Source organism: Dipodomys spectabilis, unplaced genomic scaffold, assembly GCF_019054845.1.
Source record: "Dipodomys spectabilis isolate Male_0828 unplaced genomic scaffold, ASM1905484v1 ptg000092l, whole genome shotgun sequence".
Taxonomy (NCBI): domain Eukaryota; kingdom Metazoa; phylum Chordata; class Mammalia; order Rodentia; family Heteromyidae; genus Dipodomys; species Dipodomys spectabilis.
Genome location: NW_024870769.1, coordinates 1,478,847 through 1,494,774, shown reverse-complemented (window position 1 = coordinate 1,494,774; position 15,928 = coordinate 1,478,847). Strand labels below are relative to the sequence as shown.

At 39.1% G+C, this 15,928-nt stretch overlaps 1 long non-coding RNA gene across 1 annotated transcript; it reads left to right on the top strand.

Annotated features, from left to right (window-relative positions):
* Positions 1–9,810: 9,810 nt before the first annotated feature.
* Positions 9,811–15,715, top strand: LOC122112200. The gene is made up of 2 exons (XR_006148121.1): positions 9,811–9,866; positions 15,483–15,715. It is a non-coding gene; the product is annotated as an uncharacterized LOC122112200 (long non-coding RNA).
* Positions 15,716–15,928: the final 213 nt, after the last annotated feature.

Sequence of the window (15,928 nt, the reverse complement as noted above, 5' to 3'; positions counted from 1 at the left end):
GCTAGGGCCCACCAGTTTCTGAAGCACATGTAGTTCATGGCAGAAATGGAGAATACTACTCGCCTCTTTGATGAGGATGTCAAAGGAAAACCTTATGGTATCTTTAAAGCTTTTTTTCATAGCTGCTTTTCACTGTAAGGCTGCTTTTCACTGTAAGACTGCATTTGAATCTGAAGGTGGCATATTTACTAGGCTCAGAGTCAAGCTTTCCCCTCTGATATGACAGCTTTCCTTACCCAATCAAGCTTAAAAAAATGATCTTTTAGGATGACTTCTCTTACAGAAGGGTTCTTACTCTCTTGCATATGGTCTGTGTTTGGTAGCCCTACCAGTCTCCAGATAACATTGAGGTCAGAACCAGGCCCCCAATATAGTAATTACAAAACATAGTGTTATTAGCATCACAACCATTTCCTCTACTTTGCAGAGATCTTCTCTTCAAGATTCCAAAACAATGGCATTTTCAAGGGCATTTAAAAAACATGCATTAAATTATTTAAGTTTTCTTGTTATTCAGGAGGCTGTGACCTGAGAATTGTGGTTCAAAGCCAGCCCAGGCAGCAAAATCTGTGAGATTCATCTCCAATTAAGCAGCAAAAAAGCCAGAAGTGGAGCTGTGGCTCAAGTGCAAGAGTGGCAGCCTTGAGTACCAATGCTCAGAGACAGCATTCAAGCTTTGAGTTCAAGCCCCAGGACCAGCACACAAAAAATTTAAGTTTCATTTTGTATATAACATGTTAGAACCTGCCTGTTGAAGAAAGTGAGGTCACCCATTCTTTCCTTATTTGTCTAAACAAAGGTAGCTTTATGGGGGTTTTACTTTGAAAATGAAAATGGGAAGGATGGCCAATAGTTTCACTTTTAGTGCTTTTTGGTCTTAAATATCTTACACGCCCCTGAGACAAGTTCTCTTTTTGCAGTGAAACACATTCCTTATTCTCGCTTCTTTTCAGGAGGGTGCCGGAAAGCCTCTGTAATATGGTACTGCTTTTATTCAGTTGTCTGGCTTTTCTTTTGGAAAATTTGACACAAAAAATTTTAAACATTTGAACTTAATTATTCAAAACAACATTTAGATTTACCTTTTCTAGGAGTATTTTCCAAAAAAGAGGAGGTATGTATGCAGGGTAAAATTTATGAATAAGATACCAGGATATTCAAGGGAAAACAAGGCTCCTTCCTTTCCTGGCTTCTTCTCCCAGAGGAAGTGCCTAGACCTCTGTTGACCTAGTGTGACCTAGTCTCTTCAGCTCCCATGCACTCATTTCTGTATTTACCTTATCACATGCAGATAGACACACCTTGTAATTTTCAAAAGTCTGTATGTACCCTGTGCTGCTTTCTTTAGAATATACCTATATAGGCTCTTGAGTACTCACAGCTTGGGTAAAGCCCAATTCATTCTTATCTGACCTTGGATGAGTTGCTCCAAGAATTTGAACTCTTGTTTATTTACCTATAAAACTGAAATAATAACATTTCTTCCTTTTACAGGACTGTTGTGAAGACTGAATGAGGTTTGGTATTAAAAAAAATCCCTGGGGAATAGTAATCCTAAAAACCGGTACTAAATTTTTGAGACATTTGGTGACTGGAACTACTACCCGAGGAGCCTCTTTGAGCATAGCTGTCTTATCAGCTAATGCCTTGTGTAGGAAATTACTACGAAGGATACAGGCCCCTGTGCCAACCTTTTTATTTTTCAAAAATAAGGTATTAATTAGGTTCTATTGAAAATTCTTTATGGCACACTGTGAAAGACTAAAAGGAAAAATTGTCTCACTTGTTTGAGAACATAATGGTTCTCAAACCAGGTCCCTTGACTTAATTAGATAGTTGTTCTTGCTCTTAGATCTTTCCCAAATCCTTCTGCTGAGTGTTTTCTCTGTGCCTGGTCATCATCATTGTATAAGTTCCTGAAAATAGCTCCTGAACACAGGGGTGGCAGAGTGGCTGACAACACAGATCTTGTGCTTCTGGCAGTCAGCAAAAGTCAGGTGGTAAGAATGCAAGAGGGATCTATCAGCCCCCGTATACCACCAATATGAATTTTTGCTGCTGTCAATGCCTTGGATTGTCGTTCTTTGTGGGAAAAAATGGACTCTTCCTTCTTGGAATGCATTAATGCAATGTCATAATTCTACCATGATAGCTTCCTTTCTTTATATTTCAATATGGTTTCTGTTTGGAAAAATATTATATTTAGTAAAGATTTATTTATTTCTCTTAGAGTTGCTCTAAGTTCATGGCAAAATTGAGATGAAGGCCCAGAAGTTTCTCAAATACACCCTGCTCCTAAATCTCTCTCACCTGTTAGTATGTAGTAATGATCAGGAAAGTCTACTGGATGATCAGCATCTGTTAACTAATGCTGTAGTTGCTGGATTGAACCCTTGCTGGTTTGAAGTGACTGCTAGCTGAGACTGAGAGAGGAAGGGCAAACAGGAAATGTCTTTTGCTCCCTTTACCACCTTATATAGAGCTAGTTGTGTTCCCTGCTAATACCTGCTTTCCTACATTATGGTAGAATCCAGTTCAGAGGATTCACAAATATATTTGAGATGAGGAAAAGAGGAATTTCCATTGGGTACTGATACGTTCCTTACATCTCTTAAGCTATATTACATATTCTGAGGGTGAAAGATGGGTGGTTCTGTAATTTAACAGGAGTATTCTAAACAGGAAAGGGAAGTCACTGGGTTTTAGGGAACTGTAGCTGCTGTTAGGATATTGTTTCACTTGTCCTAAAGGCAGAAAAAGTTCATAAACAAATAGTAGTTGACTTAACAGCTTCTGGGATAGAGCCTAGGGAGAAAATGTCAGACTGAAGGCTCTGGGAAATATCATGATTTGGGAAAAGTGTTGGTATTACTTGATGAGAGATTATTGGTGTGATATGTTGTGTCTATTTGGAAACAGAAGGTTGATTCTGTAGAGCAGCGAGGTAAAGTGACCGAAGCTCTTGATTGTCACCAGCCTAATCCAGTAGTATCCCTGGCCTCAGAGCTTTGTCTCTGACAGCCCACTCTAGTACCTGGTGACTTCATGGTCTTCCCTAAGTTATTGTGAAGAGGAAGATGTAGCTGAGCTGGATCTGGCTCCTCCAAGGCTGGGGATGGGATGTGTGTCCTCTGGGTTTGCTCTATTCTATGCCCTGTATGTTGAATTTCCTTCTCCTGCCCAAGTGGAAACTCTTGGGCATCTTAAAGGAAGTTGCCTCTCCTTAGTCAACAACGTGGACTCTGCCTGAGAACCTTCTTTAACCTTTCATCTGAACTCAGGACCTGTTCAGAAGAGGGTATCTGATTATAACACATTGCTAAACTGACTGCTTGAGGCTTCTTAGATGTTAAGAAATTGCTGTGATTTAATAGAGCCGAGGGCAAGGAAGATTCCCTAAGGCTGAGATTTTGAGCTTTGTCTCTTTCCCATCAATTGGGTTAGGTTTTCTATATTGCTAGCTGCTGATTCTGCTTTACAAATATGAAACTTCAGCTCAGTACAGTTAATTTAATCTCCAGAGTCGTTTGAACCATCTCTGGTTTCTCCAAACCATGTCTAGTTTCTCTCACTTCTCTGAGTTTGGTGTCATAGACAGAAAGGACACATGCAAAGCAATGGCTATTTCCCCCCACTCTTTTCCTCAAAATTAAGGTACTATGAACCCAATTGAAAGTATCACATGTAATGGCAAGGTCAGGGGATTCTGCTGGCCTGCATGTGCTGTATTTCATCTTCTTTTACTGCCCTTTTGCCTAGCTAATTGCTATAAGGAACGTGTCTTAGTTCCTCTGAAAAGAGTCTCCTGTGCGTTCTTGCAAGCTGAATTCATGAAGTTAGGGAAGGCCTCACAGGTTTCTGAAGATAGGTTCATCAGAGTAGTTTAAAATGTTACAGGAGAATTCATGCCTAGGTGAACAGGTCATAGGATCATAGGTAATTTCTTCAGGCTAGTTAATTTTGTTATACATATTATGTGTGTATGTGTGTGTGTGAGAGAGAGAGAGAGAGAGAGTGAGAGAGAGAGAGAGAGACAGAGATAGAGACGGAGACAGAGACAGAGACAAAAAGAGTGAGGGAGAGAGAGATTGGTCAGAATCCTTGACTTAAAGACCTTCCGTAGACATGCTTCCATGGGGTGCTGCTTGCTTTGTGTTAGAGTAGCCTTAGACATCTGAGTACCCAGAAAGCCAGGAAGTCTAGCCACTCTGTCTGCTGTCAGTCTTCTGCTAAGCCTTGGACCTCCTGTATTGCAAGTTATCCAAAGTAGTCCATTTTGGGCTGTGTTATTGTGTGTACCTCAAGGACTCTGTAGGGTGACTTCTCTAAATCCCTCATCCACGAAGCCCTGTTTCTTGTAAGCTACTTTCTGTGGAGATGTGAGTGGGTGAGATGTGATAATAGGAAAGAAGGTATGATTTTCTTTCCGTAGTCAGCCTGGCAAGTGATCAGAATTCTTTCAATGGCTTCCTATTCCCAAAGATTTGTTTGGGGGCATTGTGCCTAATAAACTGCTAACTGCCTCATATGTCTTCCATGTAGAACAACCAAGAAAGAGACTGATATATATTCCTTCTCTGAATTTAACTTTTTTTATTATTTTTTAAAATTTTTTATTGTGAAAATACCGTACAGAGGCATTACAATTACATGAGCAAGATAATGAGTACATTTCTTATCAAGCATTTTGCCTTCTCCATGTTTTCCCTTCCCATCCCTTCGCATCTCTTACCCAGTTCCCCCTTTCCCACCCCCCGCCAAAGTGGCTCTACCACTTGAGCCACATCTCTACTTCCAGCTTTTTGGTAGTTAACTGGAGATGAGTCTCACTGAGTTTTCTGTCCAAGTTAGCTTCAAACCACAATCCTCAGATCTTAGCCTCTTGGGTAACTAGGATTACAAATGTGAGCCACCAACTCACTGCCTTCTGGACAGTCTTAATCATTCAGAACGAAACTAGCAAGAAAAAAGGTGCAAACCACAGACAATAGTAGTGACAGCTTACATTTAATTAAGTCTTTACTTCAGCAGATTATTTTTGTTTACATTAACCAATAGAGGTAGAAAACATTGCTCTTCTCTTCTGCAAATGAAAACAAAGGTTGACTGACATTGATGACATAAGTTATAAAACCAGGATTCAACTGCAAATAACTCTTTCCCAGGTCTTTGCATTTAATCTCCTTTTTCTGTTATTATTTTTCCAAATATTATTCACATGGACAAGTAATAATTAATATACTTACATCAGCCTTTAAGTGAGCACTGTGACTACAAAATACTTATCACAGAGAACCCAGCACCTTCAGTGTCCAAAAGTTCAGAATGAGCAAACACATAAAAAACATGTCTTCCATATATCTAAGCTAGATAAGTAGCTAAGTATATGTTCTTTGGTATTTTCCTGATTATTTCAGCTCACAAGATCACCTCTTTCCTCCTAAGTTAATTTAAAAAATCATTGGGTACGGGGGCTGGGAATGTGCTTAGTAGTAGAGTGCTTGCCTACCATGCATGAAGCCCTAGGTTCGATTCCTCAGTACCACATGAACAATAAAAGTTGGAAGTGGGTCTGTGGTTCAAGTGGTAAAGTGCTAACTCTGAGCAAAAACAAGCTCAGGTACAGGCCCAGGCCCTGAGTTCAAGGCCCAAGACTGGCTAAAAAACCCAAACAAACATTGATTTCTATCTGTTATCACTATGTTATTTATTACATTATAAACACTAAAGTTTACAAATAAACCATTTGTAAATATTAAGTGTTTTAATGTCTTACAATAATTTGTAAGAATTTGTGTGGAATTTCACTTATTTTCAGAAAAGAAAATAGATTTAAGGAAGAGTGACCTTTGGTAATTTATAGGAGGTTTTACAAAGTAGTGACTGGAGCCAGGACTCAGTAAACTAAGGTTGACTACAATGTCTAGGTTAAATAATGAAGGTGGAGACCACAATTAGGAAACCCACTTAACTTCCAGCTATTATTGCTGACTACTCTAGCCATGCAGAGGGAACGAGGAGGGCAAAGAAACAGAAGATGCAAGATTCTCAAGTTGTTTTCTTTGAACAAGAACTATCTAAGGACTATGTCATCTACAACCACTACAATGTTGCTACCATTCCCAACCTTATATGCAGGAACTGATGTTGAGGTGAAGCTAAAAAACTTCGTCACTTTGTGGAAGTCAAGGAGTGTGATTCTTAGCCCAGTAAATTGCACGAACTCAGAACTGGGTAATTATTCTTGGACTCATTCTTTCAGCTTGGCTCATAGCACTGTGGATATTATCTTCTTAATTGCCAATCATATTCCCTTTCTCCAGTTGGAATGCCATTGGTTACCCTAGGGGATGTCAGGTGCCTTCTATTTGCCTTCCCACAATGTTTAATGCATAACCGTATTGTAGGATGTATGGTTGCATTGCACTGCAATAATCAGTTTACTCCCTTCTTGTATACTGAAAGAGAAATTCTTAAGAACAATGTATTTTTATAAAAAATCTTGGGCTGGTGGTGTAATTCAGGAGTAAAGTGTGAGGCTTGTGTCAACTCCCAGCACCAAAATAAACAGAAAATCCTTTATCTATAGTGTTTACCTTATAGTAAAGCTCAAGGAGTGTTTGAGAAAGTCAATAACCTTGGTATTATCATTTATCCTAACAGAATGCATGCAACATCCACTGAATTAACTGAATTCCTACTATGATTTAGGCATTTGGAAAAAGGATAAGAAAGAGTTAGGCACAGGTGTTCCTGGGTACTAAGGAAACTGAGTTCTGAGGATTGCAATTCAAAGACAGGAAAGTTTTTGAGAATCTTATCTCCAATTAACCACCAAAAAACCCAGAAGTGGAGCTGTGGGTCAAATGGTAGAACAGCAGCCTTGAGCAAAAAAGCTAGGAACAGCACTCAAAGCCTGAGTTCAGGGTTTATGCCACACACAAAAGATGAGAAAGAAATTGTTTCTGTTCTTGAGTTCAGATAATAACATAGTGATTAAGAATGCAAATTGTGATTGTGAGTCAATTGTTTAAATATATGTTTCAGTTTCCTCATGTGCAAGATGATGCTTTTAACATAAAATTTAATCTTTACAAGAATCAGTAACATAAGCTACTAGGTAATGCAATCATACAACCCCTGCTCTACCTTTTTGGTGATACTGGTCTTTGAACTTAGGGTCTGTAATTTGCTCTATTGGCATGCTACATCTTTAGCTCCACCTTGTCTTTTACTGCTTATTTTGGAGAGAGAGTATAGCAAGCTTTTCTGTCTCTTGAGTATCTAGGATAACGAGGCATGGGCCACTGTCTCCAGTTAATTTCTTCTTTCTCTCTCTTTTTCTTTTTATCTTTTTCTTTTTGCAGTACTGGGATTTCAATCCAAGGCTTTACACTTGCGAGGCAAGATAGTACTGCTTGAGCCAAACCTCTAGCTATTACAGTTTTTTGAAATGACTAAAATATTATGGTATTTGAAGCCATCAGTCCAGTGACAGATATTGTAATAGTTGTTATTATAAATATTGGCGAAACACAGAAATTACCACAATGCAAACAGAAATTTTTAGGAGCCATTGGATGGTTTAAGTTTCATAGAAAATATAACTGTACCTTGAAAATAAACTAGGAAAATCTTCAATGTTGTAGCCTGAGAAATCAAGGAGTCCTACATCTGGAGTCAAAAGCTCAAATATGATACCATGCATGGTGTTACTGTACCAGAATTTAGGGGCTCTAGTCACATATTAGAATTACCTTGAGATTTGTGTGTGAGTGTGTGTGTGTGTGTGTGTGTGTGTGTGTGTGTGTGTGCTGGTACTGGGAGTTGGATCCAGGGCCTGGGCTCTGTCTCTCAAGGTCTGTGCTCTACCACTTGAGCCACAGCTCCACAACCAGCTTTTGGTGGTTAATTGTAGGTAAGAGTCTGATGGACTCTTCTGGATAGGGCTTCAAGCCTGTGATGCTCAGATTTGAGCCCCCTGAGTAGCTTGCATTTTTCACTTGAGATTCTAATGTGCAAACAAATAGCTATCTTTCACTCTTCTCCCCCACTAATTAGAATTTCTAGTAGATCTTTGCATAATCACAGTTTTAAACCTATCCAAGTAATTCTGATGTGCAGCTAGAGTGGACATCTACTGAATTTTACCCAATGAGGGCAAAAAGGGCTAACATTTACCATCAACCACATTAATTGTTACAGTGGTCAGTTTCTTAAAAAAAAGTGTATTATTAAACAAATGCTGGCTAGTAGTGCAAATAGGATGACTAGGATTGGGAGGTGGGGGAAGATTAAAAACAATCAAGATATTTTTCCTTGTTAGGCATTAATTCATAACAGATTTTATCCACGATTAGGTTGGAACTGTAGGCCAAATGGTAGAGGGCCAACCTTAGGCGAAAAAGCTAAGAGACAGTGCCCAGGCCCTGAGTTCAAGCCCAGCATACACATGAACACACAGAGAATTTATCCAAGAGCACAGGGCAAGTCAGACCAGGTGGGGAATAAACCAACTCCTTTCCAATTAATTGACCTTGTAAAAGGAAAGCACACTGGAGATGCGCTTTTAAAAATGGCTAAGATCATGGGAAGAGAAGGAGAGTACTAATCCAAGCTAACGTAATCCCAAGAAACGAATAAAGGTCTTCAGCTTTCCCAAGCAGCCAGAGAAAAGGAGAGCTTGAACTCTATTCTGAAAGGGAGAAGGTGGAGCTTGGGGGGGTGGGGCCGGGAGGGAAGGAGAGCACAGCAGAACTAACCACGCATGCGCCTCCCACTGGCGCCGCACCTCCAGAACAAGATAAGGGCGGTGAGTTATGACCTCTTTCGGAGACATCAGGACACCTGCCATAAGGCTTTCTGTGTGTGCGTGCGCACTGCTTTTTTTTTTTTTGTTTTTTTTGTTTTTTGATAGGGTCTTGCTGTATAGCCTAGACTGGCTTTAAAAGTTCCTCCTGGCTCCTGAATACTAGCCACCACACCTAACCATTCCTAATTCTTGACATTCTTAACCTGTTACTTTAGCATATACATTTACATATACATTATCACATTTAAAAGTATATTTTGAACAGTAAACGATATATTCATACTTGAGAGCTAATTTAATTTATTTGATTAGTAATCATTGAATTACTCCACTCCTTTTTACCACTAGCCTTTGCTTTATAAAAAGTGTGTTTGGAAGAGTTAGAGATCTTCAATTGTGCTTTTAAAAGTATTTGTGTTCCTCCTCATGTCTTCCAGTGTGATTTGAGACTTGTGTTAATATATTTCTACCTAACAACTAATAATGAAAAGTATAACAAGCTAAGTACTACTGTGTTAATTTCCTATATAGTAGAAGATAGCTTGTGCCTTCTGCTGATTAGTCTTGGAGATTTTCATACTGTAGTGAAAGATTTTTTGGGGTGAGGAGGGGGGGAGGATCAGTCCTAGGGCTTGAACTCTGGGCTTGGGCACTGTCCCTGTGCTCTTTAGCTCAAGGCTAGCACTCTGCCACTTGAGCTACAGCACAACTTCTGGTTTTCTAGTGGTTTATTGGAGATAAGAGTCTCATGGACTTTCTTGCCCGAGCTGACTTTGAACCATGATCCTCAGATCTCAGCCTTCTGAGTAGTTAAGATTACAGGCCTGAGCCACTGGTACCCAGCTTGTAGGGAAGATTTGAATCTCTTTTGTAGCACAGATTAATCTACATGGTATTGATTGATATGGTGTCATTTTAGCTGTACTGGATTAGATTAAAAAGAAAGCCTTACATTTTTTTGTCTTCTGGTATTTCAATGAATTTCTTTCTTTTTTTTTTTTTTAGGATTTTAAAGGGGTGCAGATCCTGGAATGCCTGAACCAACAGTTTTAAGGTACTGCTCTTACTAATAAACATTTCAGGGCAATGTTTATGTAAGTGTTAAGTCATTGGGAAGCAAAACAATAACAATGGTAGCTGCTGAATGGACTGTTACAAATCATTGTGGTCTTGGGCTGTTGGAAAAACTTTGTGGACAAGTTTATCATGTTACCAGGTACCTACTTATTCCTTCCAAATTTTTATTATTATAATCATAGAAAACATATTTTAGAAGAAAGTTAACTAATTTATTATCTTACTACATCACAAGATGAACTGTTTAATTTTTACATTCACATCTTATCCTTTTTCAGATAAATACAGCCTTTTGTGTTGTTCTAACAAGGGCACATAGGATTTTCAGTTTTTTCTCACCTAAAATTAGACTTTTTATCCTATTTGTTTTCCAGTACCCATTAGTTTGATTTTTCAACTTTTCAGTATTTTACATGATAATAGATTTATTTATTTGTTACTTACTTATATGCCAAGACTGGGGCTTAAACTCATGGCCTCATGCTCTTGCTTGGCTTATTTCCTACAAGGCTGGTAATCTACAACTTGAGCCAGGCCCTTGTTTTACAACATTGTAATGTACGTAGATTTCTATAGACTTTTAATTCCTTACAAAAAGTTTTTTTTTATTTCTTTTTTAATTGCCAATCCTGGGGCTTGAACTCAAAGCTAACGTTTTACCAATTGAGCCATAGTGCCACCTCTGGCTTTTTCTGCTTTTGTGGTACTGAGGAATTGAATCCAGGGCCTTATGTATGCAAGGTGAGCACTCTACCACTATGCCACCTTCCCATCCTCTCCTTACAATAAATTCTTAAAGAAATTAGTAAATTCATAATATACAAAATATACAAACATTCATACTCTGAAAATGAAGTCACATTTCTTTCCCAGAAGCAACCTTGCTGGTGTTGGACAAGCAGCTTCAGAAGCTTCATACACACTGTGTATATATTTATGTACACATGTATATATATGTATACTTGTCTGTTAGTTTTCCATTATTTTGGCAAAGTGAGTTAACCAAATTAACTTGGCTCATGGCTTCAGTGACTTCAGTCTATGGTTACTTGGTCCTGAGGATTTGAGCCTGTGGTGGCATAGTCCAAAATAGCAGGAGCATGTAGTAGAGGAGGCCTGTTAACTTCATGGTAGCAGGAAAATAAAGAAAGAGGAGGGCAGGGCATGCCCCCCGTAGTATGACTTCATTCTATAAGGCTCTACCTCTTAAAGGTTTTCCCACCTCCCTATAGCTTTGCAGGCTGCATAACCAAGCCCACATAAGCTTTTGAGTGGTATTCTGAATCTAAAATAGAGCACTGTGTAAAAATTACATATACATGCATGTGAATGATATATGTATGTGTGTGTGTATATATATATATATACATATATATATATATACATATATATAAATGAAACTAGAATCTCAAGCAAATTTGCTTCAGAAGAAGGACTGATAATTCTGGTGCTGTGAGAGCCTTGACTGCTGCTTGGGATTTCAGCTTGACCCTCTGTTTTAAGACATCTCTTGTACACTTCACTGATACTCTAGGCTTTAGTTTTTTTCAAAACCTCTGTTAAGTCACTTTTTTCTAGTGTGGTCATTAAAAAATTATACAGATTGAGAATTATCCAAAATGTTTAGGACCAGAAGTGTTTGCTATTTCAGATACTCATATTGTAGATAGGCAACAAATGAGGCTTTCTTTCTTTACCTCTCTCTCTCTGCTTAACATTTTATTTTTTTGAGAGGTTGAACTGGGAGTCTATTAGAAAGCCGGTGAGTATGAACAGACTCACGTACCCCCCAAAAACATGCAACATGTAGTGCAGTTAATGCTGTTAGTTAATGCTGAGCAGTGAAGGTATCGAGAAAGAGCAGAAAAGAAATCGCAACAAACCAGATCAACTCTAATAGAGTTGTGACCTGACAAGAGTCAGGAGACAGGAGGAGAATCAACAGACATGAGACGTGGTATGAGACGTGGTGGCAGAGGTGGAGGGGTCATGGTCAGAGGGCAAGGTCACATGGAGCTCCAGAGTGCAATGAGTTTATGGTACAGACCTGGCAGGTCTGGGAACCTATTGTCCAAGTCCCTGCCCATCTGCTTCTAGGAGTTTAGGTGTCTATCACCTGGGGTTGGGCATGGGGAAGTGGATTCCACCTCCAGAGCCCTGGGAAAGTCTCCATCATCCACCAAAATGCCAACATGGCACCAGTTAGACTCAGTATCTATCCATAACATTTTATTGCATGGCTTAAAACTGTCCTCTGGGAAAAACAGCATGCTACATAATGGTACATGCTAATCCCTGCCTATTTGGCAAAATGTCCAGAATGCTCTTTTCCCTATTTCCATCTGATGAAACCTTTTTTCAGGAAAGCCCAACCTCAATGTTAGCTCTTTGCTAAATGTCTTCTACTTCTGGCTTAAACTGATTGCTTTTGTATGTTCCCATAGTATTCTTTCACATATGCCATTCTGCCTTGTATTATGCTTGCTGCTTATGTACATTACATTTTTTTTCCTGCTAAGGCCTAACTTAGCTGTTCAACAAATGTTGAATTAACTAAATGACTCCAACCCTTGGTCTTTGTGTCTTGGGGAATCTCAGACGCAGGGGTGGGGATGGAATAGCTGCTATTCTTGGAGAAACTTTGGACCTTCAGAGTTACAGAAAGATGAGATAACTGCCTGAAAGTTTTATTTCTCCACCTTACTGTCTTTTCAGTGCTTCCTCTTTTCTTGTGCTGACTTTCTCAGTCTGTGTCATATAGGGTGTGTTCTAATTTCCTTCCTTCCTTCCTTCCAAGGTATACTTGCATTTTAGGAAAGAATTGATTTCCTGCAAGGGTTGTCTAGTTACACAATTTCATATTCTTTGCTGGCTGCATTGGGGAGACTGGAGAGGTGTTGCTTGGTTGCCCACTCTGTATCCTGAAAGGAACAGAATTAATATAAAATTTAATGTTAATATAAATTTTATTGCTTATACACAAATTTATTATTACTCTTGGAGGTACTGGGGTTTGAACTCAGGGCCTTGTACTTGCTAGGCAGGTGCTCTTCCAGTTTGGTCTCTTTTTCCTGGGGCTATCCTGGAATGTGATCCTCCTATATGTACTCCTGTGTATCTGGAATGACAGGTGTGTACCACTGCTCCCAGCTTTTTTATGGTTGATATGGAGACTTACAAACTTTTGCCTGGGTTGGGCCTGAACTACAATCCTCCAGATTTTAGTTTTCCTAGTAGCTAGGTCTACAGCCATGAGTATCTGGCTCCGTAATTTTATTATTATTATTATTATTTTTTAATTTAATTTAATTTTATTTGTGAACATACTGTACAGAGGAGTTACAGTTACATGGGCAGGATAATGTGTACATTTCTTACCAAGCATTGCAGCCTCCTCCTTTGTTTATCCTTCACATCCCTTCCCAGCCTCCCCCCTCCCCCCCTAATCCCAATCCTTCTCCTTCCTCCCTCCCCCCAGCCCCCCCCCCCCCCTACCAACATTGTAAAGTTCGTTTTGGACATGACAACTTGTACTTCTCATTGTTGCAACAGGTCCACCTGTATCCTTAAACAACTGGTTTTTCCCCATCTCCTCCACAAGTTATACTGACATCAAATATAGTGAAAGCAAGGGTTATACTGTGGGGGAGGGACATACAAAGCAACAAAGAGATAATCTTATAAATGTGTTAGAAACACATGCATGAAAGAAAAAAACATTAAAATACACATCTAAGGGATCATTTTCCTGACATCACATTTTCTGACCTTTTCCGCTTGACTCATACATATACTAGATATTACAAATAAGGGAAACCATGGGACCTACGTTTCTTTGGGCCTGGCTTACTTCACTTAATATAATTTTTTCCAAGTTTTTCCATTTCCTAACAAATGGGGCAATGTCATTCTTTCTGATGGAGGCATAGAATTCCATTGTGTATATATACCACATTTTCTTGATCCATTCATCTACTGAGGGGCATCTGGGTTGGTTCCATATCTTAGCTATGGTAAATAATGCTGCAATAAACATAGTTGTGCTGGTAGCTTTAGTGTGGTCTTGTTTGTAAACGTAATTTTATTATTTATATAATACTTATAAGCAATATAATTAGTAGTTTTTGATATTTTCTTTTTTTTGGTCATGGGGCTCCAACTCGTCTTGGGCACTATCTCTCAGCTCTTCAGCTCAAGGTGAGCGCTTTACTGCTTAAGCCACAGAGCCACTTCTGGTGTTCTAGTGGTTTATTGGAGATAGGAGTCTCACGGACTTTCCTCCCCGGGCTGGCTTTGAACCATGATCCTCAGATCTCAGCCTCCTGTGTAGCTAGGATTATAAGTGTGAGCCACCGGTGCCCGGCTTGATATTTTCTTTCTTTTGGAAAATTGTTGCCTTTTGGTATTAGAACTACGTTGATCTTAGTAACCACTTTTTTTATCCAGCACTACAGTGTATGCCTTCATCAGTTGTTGGTTGATAAGAATGGTATTTTCATATGTAGTGTTTTAATGAAAAAGAGTAAGTAGATTAGTATCTGTTGTACTGCAAGGAAGATTTTTATTTTGGATGCTCATTGTCAGAGGCATCTTTTTTTTTTTTTTTCAATGATAGGGATTGAATTCAGGGCTTTGCACATGCTAGGCCAGTGTTCTAACGTTGGGCTACTACATCTTTAGTTTGAGTTTATTTTCACATCTCAACTGTATGCCAGAATTAGTGGGAGATGTTAATACTTTTCTCCTTCCTGGATCTGTTGCTTCCAGTTAACCAATGGTTTGGGATTCTGGCAGCTTCTTAGTGGAGGGAATGTTTGTGGTAAGAATTAGGTGAAGTGGGAATGGAGGCTAATTTCTCCTGGAAATGTGAATAGGCCAAGGTATTTAGAGTACTCAGGTTTCATGTAATCATTTCAAGGTCTCCATTTCCACAGTTTGTTGTTTGTTTGTTTGTTTTTGTTGGACATGGAGACTGCACTCTGGGCCTAGGGGCTGTCCCTCAGCTCTTCAGCTCAAGGCTAGCGCCCTATCACTTAAGCCACAGCACCACTTCCAGCTTTTTTCTGCTTATGTGGTGCTGAGGAATTGAACCCAGGGCCTCATGCATGCAAGGGAAGTACTCTACCACTGAGCCAGCTTTCCAGCGCAATTTTCACAGCTTTAAAGCAAGAATCTTAACGGGGAGTTAAGTGGGTTTCCATACAGAGTGTGGCTCACTGAAGGTCTTCAGTCAGTATTATTTTAGTATTGATGCTGAATCTCATGATGAAGCTTTATTGTCTGAACTCCTCCATTATTCTAGTCAGTAGAGTTATGCATCATTTGCCTTTTTACTGATATCATTTTATATATCAACATACACTTTCCTTTTTGTTTCTAATAGGTAATCTCACACAAAAATAAGACAACTATTGTTTTAAATGCTGTTCGGAATGTTTGAATATTTTGTTGTGTTATTTAATTCTTCTCTTCAGAACTGCATTTGACAGATGAACAAACACATAAGTATACAAAATACTTGAATTCTTCAGCTGTGATTATGCGATTTTGTTTCAGGGTTTAATGTATTTTTTCCTCTTCACAAACCTTTTAGCCTACTTTGGGGATAAAGGACTATTTGGTCATCTGGACTTGGAAGCAATCCTGAACAGAAAAACTATGGAAGGTGTGTGCTCTGGATGGATAAGACATGGGACATCGTTCAGGTGGCCAGTCTTCATTTGGATGGCACAGGGCTCTTCTCAGATGCATCTGTGATGGAGTAGAACCTCTTCTGACTTATTTATCATACATAGACTATCAAAATAAATATTTTCAACAATGTTATGTCTTGAGTCTTTTCTGAATTAAGTGTACTAAGACCATCAGGTAAAAATAAAGCCTTTTGTTACGTTTTCAGAACAAGTAGTGTATGTATGTGCCTTGATGCTGCTGCCTTAAAAAGTAAAAGCATCCATGTCGGTTCCTGGGTATCACTTAACAGAAGAGATTCCTGTTTCTGTTGCAGTGAATCAACAGTTCCTTTAGAAATGGTCTGAG